This window comes from Triticum aestivum, chromosome 2D (assembly GCF_018294505.1).
Source record: "Triticum aestivum cultivar Chinese Spring chromosome 2D, IWGSC CS RefSeq v2.1, whole genome shotgun sequence".
Classification (NCBI taxonomy): Eukaryota; Viridiplantae; Streptophyta; class Magnoliopsida; order Poales; family Poaceae; genus Triticum; species Triticum aestivum.
Genome location: NC_057799.1, coordinates 135321368 through 135329700, shown reverse-complemented (window position 1 = coordinate 135329700; position 8333 = coordinate 135321368).

The following is an 8333-nucleotide window of genomic DNA, read 5'->3' as shown; positions in this document are numbered from 1 at the left end:
TGTAACCTCAAAGGGGGCGTTGACCATCTCAGTAGTGGCCGTGAGCGTATCTGGGGTCGGCTCGACGGCTACCTCCATCTTCTTGGAGCTCTCTGTCTCGTGGGGATCAGCCTCCCGCGTCTGCTCCAATATGAGCAGATCTTTGCCTGGTTCTCCTTGGTCCATCATGAAACTGACGAATACTAGGAGACCACTGAAAGGAAAACACAATCGCAATGACAATGAAACAAAAAAGAGAGTGAGGATCGGTTAGTGCTTTGCAAAAGTTCTTTTTTTTCTCTGAACGAAAATATACCAACATCACGGATCCGCTTACCTTCCCTTCATTGGGAGAGAAGAACAGTGGCAGATGCGAGTGTTGCCTTTCTTGAAGACGGCGAGGGAGAAGGGGATTCAGCGAAGAGTGAAATGATGGTTGCTTCGTCCGTCAAACTTAGACTGCGGGGAGGTGGGGTTTTGTGATACGAGGGCTTGTTATTGCCGCGCTACGACCGGGGTGACTCTCCGCCTGCATACTGCCTTCTAATTTGGTGGATGGCATTTGGGCCCGCGCGCTGCATGGCCCGCATGTCGGTGAACAAAAGTATAACGGCATTCACTAGAGGGAGACATTTCGATGACCTAGGAGGAGCTAGAAGCGGTATTGTATCCACTGTACTAGTAGTAATTGTTTTTCTGGGTAGCTGTAGAGTGTCTCCACTGTACTAGTAGTAATTGTTTCTCTGGGCCCAAGACAAAACAGCCCATCCACCCTAGTAAATAGTAAAATCAATTCAAAAGTCCATATATTTACTGAATGAGAGGTGCTACCCACACCCAGCACACCGCCCCCCAAAAAACCTGGGTGTTCTTCTTCCTCCTCACTCCCACCCACCTCACGTCAGCTCGCTCCACTCGTACCCCAAATTCCTCACCTCACTCCTACAGAAAACCCTAGCTCCCCTTCTTCCTCACTACTACAGAAAAACCCCATCACCCCTTCTTCTTCACTCGCACTACAACTAGGCTCGTCATTCATTACTCTGCTCAAATCCGTGAGCGCGACACGACGCCCTCGAGGAAAATGGAGTCGGCTGACCCCAGCGCCAAGAAGATGAGGCTCCCGCCAGCGGCGACGCCTGTTGTAGATCTCGAACCCGACAGCGCGGGGAGAAGCGGCGCCCCCGCCCCCACCGGATCCCAGGAACCCATAGAATCTCGGGTGGACCGCATCAGCGATCTCTCGGACGCCATCCTTGGGGAGATCATCTCGCTTCTCCCCACCAAGGATTGCTACCGCACCCAAGTCCTCTCAATTCGGTGGCGCCCTCTATGGCGCGCCATGCCCCTTAATCTCGACTGTCGTTAGCTATCTCTCTTCAATGATTTTGAAATCCCCAGAGCCATCATCTCCTCCCACCAGGGCTCCGTTCAAAGCCTCTGCATCCCGTCATGCTACCTGAGCAAGCATACCATGCCCTGCACGGTGGACGCCTGGCTGAAATCCCCTGAATTCACAGAACTACAGCTGCTTGAGTTCTACTATTCCCCTGGAAATCACCTACCAGATACCGAACGCCATCTACCTGTGCCCTCAGCACCGATGTCCATCTCGCGGTTTTCCTCCTCTCTCCACACCGCCACCTTTGCGCTGTGCGACCTACCAGACAATCTGGTACTAAACCTTCGACTCCCATTTCTCAAGAAACTTTCACTTGTGCAGGTTCGTATATCGGAGGCCTCATTGCACAGCATCATCCACTCTAGTTGCCCTGCCCTGGAGTGCTTGGTGCTTGTTTTCACAGTTAGAATCGGTTGTCTCCAAATAAAGTCGCCTAACCTTGTAAGAATTGGAATTTGTTTTGATGGAAGGCAGCTCATCATCCAAGATGCCCCTTCACTTCAAAGGTTGATCCTTGATTCTAGTTATTCACCGTTGCAAATAACCGTCCTCTCTGCGCCTAAACTGGAGACCTTGGGTGTAATACATGATCTCTGTGCTCATTACAATATGGTGTTTGGCTCCACAGTTCTTCAGGTACTTTACATTATCATCTACACTTGTAACCATAAGCTACATTTTAAATTTCTGCGCATAAGTTATATGTCATCTTGGAGTACACATTTTGTACTAATATTATGTTCTATTCTCAATGAAGAGTTTCTCCATGGATGGCCTATCAATGGTGCTGGATTCTGTCAAGATCTTATATATCCAAATGAATAGTTTTGATCTGAACAAGATTATTGGCTTGCTGCAATGCTTTCCATGTCTGGAGAAGTTGTATATAAAGGTGATAATTTCACGCACATTGGAAGCCCGCATATAGTGTACTAGAATTAACCGTTCAGCTGTTGCTCTTTCGACACTCTTTTTTTAGACCTTAACTGTTTTCAATCTTCATGTCTATTTAGGCAACAGGACGGGGTAAGAAAGTTATAACCAATCGGTGGATTCGTAAGCATCGGGATTTTCTCACTTCTCATGAGATTCGATTGAAGACAATAACGCTAGAACGATATGCAGCCAACCGTGCAAACACTAGATTTGTCACATTCTTCTTGCTGAATGCGAGGTTACTATTGTCCATCAGGCTTAAGTTTATCAGCAGCACAATTTTGACGGATGGGTATGTGGAAGAGCAAAAAAAGGAGTTTCAGGTGGGCAAAGGAGCTTCTGAACGTGCCGGGTTTCTATTTGCAACATATTGTGGTCATAATCCAGTAAATTTTACGACCCAGGATGTTCATTCTATGGACCTGACCGATCCATTTGACTGTGACTGCCAAAAACAGTGTTGGAGTTAGATGTTGTTGCCCTTTTCAACCTGGGTTTTTTTGTAAACCTCATGAACAATTAACCCTCGTGCTTTTGTACAGTTTGTAAGCTGGAGTTAGATGTTCTTGCCCTTTTCAACTCGGCTGTGACTGTCATATTTTCTTTGAAGCAAGGCAAATGGCTTGCTAGTCGTTTAATTTAGAGTGAAATATTGTAACAACTAACAAATCCCAACCAGTTATTTATACTAGTTTTAGCGACGGATCAGGGTAACAACGGGGCTGTGACCCGTCTAGCCAGGGTTTTATTTATGTTTACCACATCATGAGCCCAGTTGTGTTTTTTTCTTGCTGAAAATGGCTAGCCCAGTTCTATTTTTTTAAGAAATACCCAAACGAGGCCTACTTGCTTTATCAGCCCTGCTGGGCTGCAAATCTTTCTAGACGAGGAGAGTTTCATTCGGTTTGCCCAGAAATGGGCTGTACATTTTTAAAACACATCAAACCGGGAATTAGTTTCAATTTTTTTTCATTACAAGATTTTAAATTCCATTGATTTTTATGCGTGGACAATTATTTGGATTTTATATTTATATAAATTAGTTTTCAAAATAGTTTGAATGTGAAATGATATTTTGGGATTAAAAACAGTTGACCGCACCGAAATATGCAAAAAATTCCTATACTTTTTAACCGTGGCCACAATATGGGGTGTAATGCTAACAAAAAGAAGATGGGCTCCCAAAAAAACTTAAGAATTAGCAAATGGGTTGTAAATTATTAGAAATAATGCACACGAGAGTAGTGACTGTTGGATGTCCATCCAACGGCTGTCGTGCTTCTTTAATCTCTGCTTTTCCTGCTCCAGCCGCTCAAACAAGCGCCGGCGGGACTGCCTGCTCCCTCCTCCCACAGCCGGCTATGCTGCCGCGCAGGCCTCACCACCCCACCGTACTCCCATCGCTGGCCTAGCCATCCCTCTACTCACCCACACCTGCTGTTATTCTCCGGGGACGGCAGACGAACCAGTAAACCCTCATACTCCTCCGCGTGGGAAACAACTGCCGAGTCTTCCCTGGCTCCGTCTCGTTCCCTTCTTAGGCCTCGCCGTCGTCCACCGCCCTGGTGCTCTCGGTGCGGCCTGGTCAACGTGGTCAATGAACGACATCCATCGGAAGTGGACTGTACATGGAGAGGCTGACAGCTGGGTCCACGGCCGCACGCAAGGAAATGCCTCCTTATTACGCGCAAAATAATGATTCCTCCACCTGACAGCTAGGACCCACGGGAAGGGCTTCTGTATTTCGTGAAAAAAATGTCCCCCCCGCTGACAGGTCGGACCCACCAGCTATATCTTCGCACGCAAGGAAGTGCCTCCTTATGACGCACAAAAAAATGAATACCCCCTGCTAGCTGGGACCCACCATGGTGGGTGGCTGACTTGTGGGCCTACTAAGTTGACGGGGACAGAGGGCTTTGTCAACTTAGTCAATATGAACGATTCTAGCTCCAGTGACCGTACGATGTCCATCCAACGGCTATAGTGCTTCTTCAACCTCTGGTCTTCTTGCTCCAGCCGCCCAAAGCAGCGCCGGTCGTGCTGCCTGCTCCTACCTCCCGTGGCCGGCTATGCTGCCGCGGAGGCCTCATCGCCCCCATACTACTCCCACCGCTGGCCAGGCCATCCCTCCACTCACCCACACCCCCTGTTATTCTGCGGCGACGACAGCCTCACACCGCAGCCGAACCAGTGAACCCTCGTACTCCTCTCAGCGTGGGCATCCACTGTTGCGTCTTCCCCGGCTCCGCGTCGTCCCCTTCCTAGGCCTCGCCGTCGTCCACCGCCTTGGTGCTCTCGGCGCGGCGTGGTCAATGTGGTCAACAACCGACTTCCATCGAAAGAGTACTGTACGTGGAGAGGCTGACAGCTGGGTCCATGGCCACAACCCAGTTTTTTTGTGATTTGCCAAGTAAGTCGCTTTGTCAGGCCTGTTGGGCTGCAAATCTTTCAAGACGAGGAGAGCTTCATTCGGCTGGCCGAGAAAATGGCCTATCAGTAATGAGAAATGGGCTGTACATTTTTAAAACACATCAAAACGGCAATTAGTTTCAAATTTATTTTTTTCATTTCGAGATTTTAAATTGCATTGATTTTTATGCGTGGACAAATTGTTGGATTTTATATTGATATACATCTATTTTTAAAATCAGTTTGAATCTGACTCGAAATTTCGGGATTAAAAACAGTTCGGACCGCACCGAATTATGCAAAATTTCGTATAATTTTTTAACCGTGGCCACAATATGGGCTGTAATGCTAACAAAAAGAATATGGGCTCCAAAAAAAATCTTAAGAATTAGCAAATGGGCTGTAAATTGTTAGAAATAATGGCAGATGGGCTGTATGATGTTTTCCATAGATTCGAGGCTTTCCTAAAAAAAAGGTTGACGCACAAGCAGTGACTGTTGGATGTCCATCCAACGGCCGTCGTGCTTCTTCAATCTCTGCTCTTCCTGCTCCAGCCGCTCAAACAAGCACCGGTGGGACGGCCTGCTCCCTCCTCCCCACGGCCGGCTGTGCTGCTGCGCAGGCCTCACTGCCCCACCGTACTCCCATCGCTGGCCTAGCCATCCCTGTACTCACCCACACCTGCTGTTATTCTCCAGCGACGGCAAACGAATTAGTAAACCCTCGTACAGTCGTACTCCGCTCCGTGTGGGAAACAACTGCCGAGTCTTCCCTGGCGCCGTGTCGTTTCCTTCCTAGGCCTCGCCGTCGTCCACCCCCCTGGTGCTCTCGGCGCCGCCTGGTCAACATGGTCAATGACCAACATGCATCTGAAGTGGACTGTACGTGGAGAGGCTGACAGCTGGGTCCACGGCCGCACGCAAGGAAATGCCTCCTTATTACGCGCAAAATAATGATCCCTCCACCTAACAACTGGGACCCACCAAAAGGGCCTCTGTATTTCACGAAAAAAAGTTACCGCCGCTGACAGCTTGGACCCACCAGCTATATCTTCGCACGCAAGGAAGTGCCTACTTATTACGCACAAAAAAAATGAATACTCCCCCTGCTAGCTGGGACCCAGTACAGTGGCAGGATGACTTGTGGGCCTACTAAGTTGAGGGGACGGAGGGCTTTGTCAACTTAGTCAATATGCATGATTCTAGCTCCAATGACCGTACGATGTCCATCCAACGGCCGTAGTGCTTCTTCAACCTCTGGTCTTCTTGCTCCAGCCGCCCAAAGCAACGCCGGTCGTGCCTCGTGCTCCTGCCTCCCGTGGCCGGCTGCGATGCGATGGAGGCCTCACCCACACCCCCTGTTATTCTGCGGCAACGATAGCCTCACACCGCAGCGAACCAGTGAACCCTCATACTCCTCTACACGTGGGCATCCACTGCCGCGTCTTCCCCGGCTCTGCGTCGTCCCCTTCCTAGGCCTCGCCGTCGTCCACCGCCCTGGTGCTCTCGGCGCGGCGTGGTCAACGTGGTCAAGGAACGGCTTCCATCGGACGTGGACTGTACGTGGAGAGGCTGACAGCTGGGTCCACGGCCGCAGCAAGGAAGTGCCTCCTTATTACGCGCAAAATAATTATTCCTCCACCTGACAGCGGGGACCACCGGACGGGCCACCATATTTCGCGAAAAAAATGTTTCCCCCTGACTGCTGGGACCCACCAGCTACATCTTCGCATGCAAGTAAGTGCGTCCGGGCAAAAAAAAAAACGATTTGCCCCCCTGACTGCTGGGACCCACCAGCTACATCTTCGTAGGCATGGAAGTGCCTGACAGTTGGGACCCACCTGGTCAAAGCGTATGTAGCATTGTCATTCTGGTCGCGAACGTGTACGTACATACTGGTCGATGTAGAGGCGCGCACGTAGCATGTACACGTACGTACAGCGGCCAGGGTGCAAGAAAGTAAATACGGCCACGTACGTACATACGGGCGGGGTCTCGAACGCCTACTCGGGCATACGTATGGCCAGAGCTCGTGTACATGGCTGGGTCGGAACGGAGAAACAGCGTCGTCGTCGTGTTCATGGGGAGGCAGCGGAATGCGTCGTGTTCATCGGGAGGCAACGGAACGCGTGGGAGCCAACCGGCTTGGATGGAACAGCCGATGGAAACGAGGCCTGGCGTACTGCAGAACAGAGGAAACGACCTTGTGTTCGACCCGCCACATTCGAAACGGGATCCTGTTCATCGGGAGGGGTCTGGCGTACCGCAAAACGGAGGAAACAGACCTCCTACGGTCGAAACGGGGTCCTGTTGATCGGGAGGGGTGTGGCGTACCGCAAAACGGAGGAAACGGACTTGTGTTGGAGCATTACGGTCGAAACGGGGGTCCTGTTCATCGGGAGGGGTGTGGCGTACCACAAAATGGGACTCCACGAGATACTGTTCATCTCCACCGTTGACCCCCTCCAGCCTCCACGGGCTCCTGTTCATCCACCGTCGACCTCCTCCACCTGCGACTGTTCATCCACGGGCTCCTGTTCATCCAGCCTCCACCGTGCGCTACTCCACCGGCTACTGTTCAACCAGCCCTCTCCACGGGCTCTTGTTCAACCACCCCTCCACGGGCTACTGTTCATCCAGCCCTCCACCGTCTACTGTTCATCTTGCCCTCCACGGGGTGCTCCTGTTCATCCTGCCCTCCACGGGGTCCTGATCATCCAGCCCCAACCGGCTCGATCGATCGGGGTCCTGTTCATCCACCCCCACCGGGAACTGTTCATCCAAACCCCCCAGCAACGCTCATTGTTCATCCAGAGGCAACGCCATGGGGTCCTGTTCATCCACCCCCACCAGGAACTGTTCATCCAAACCCCCCCAGCAACACTCACTGTTCATCCAGAGGCAGCATCGATCGACTTCAGTTAGCATCAGTAGCGAAGGAATCGCTCGATCGGGTTCAGTTAACAGCCATCGATCGATCGCTCGGGTTCAGTAACGCGTAGCCTGCAGTGCAATCGCTCGGGTTCAGTTAGAGCCCAACGCCTCGCTCGGGTTCACTTAGAGCCCAACGCCTCACACCCACGTGCGTGCGTGTATGAGAGAAACGTGCATCGCTCGGCCCCGACCACCCACCGTAACCGGGAACACCCCGATATTTTCCTCGCCCTCGCTTCTACCATTTTTTTTCTGTCATGGACGGCCCAAAGAATGTCATGCAGCTGCATCTCCGGCCCGCCCAGGACGAAAAGCCCATTTTCTGTCATGATTTTTTGTCATAGAAGTAGGACCCCACCACATCTATGATGATACCGTGTTTTGTCACAATTATTGTCATAGAAGTGTCATAAGTATGACAAAAAAAATTCATTCGGCCCAAAATGTCATGGATGTGTCTTTTTGTAGAGCTTGCTCACGTCGTCCCGCCTGCATTCTCATCTACATCCTCCCCTCGCTTGCCCTCTTTCTCTCTCTCTCTATCTCTCAAATCTCTGCCATGGCGCCGCCGGTCTGCTCACGCGTCAACGAGGATTCGCCGCCCCTCGAGCACGCTCACTCAAATAGCAGCGACAAGGACCTCTACGCGCCGCCGAACGAGGTTGCGCCGGACC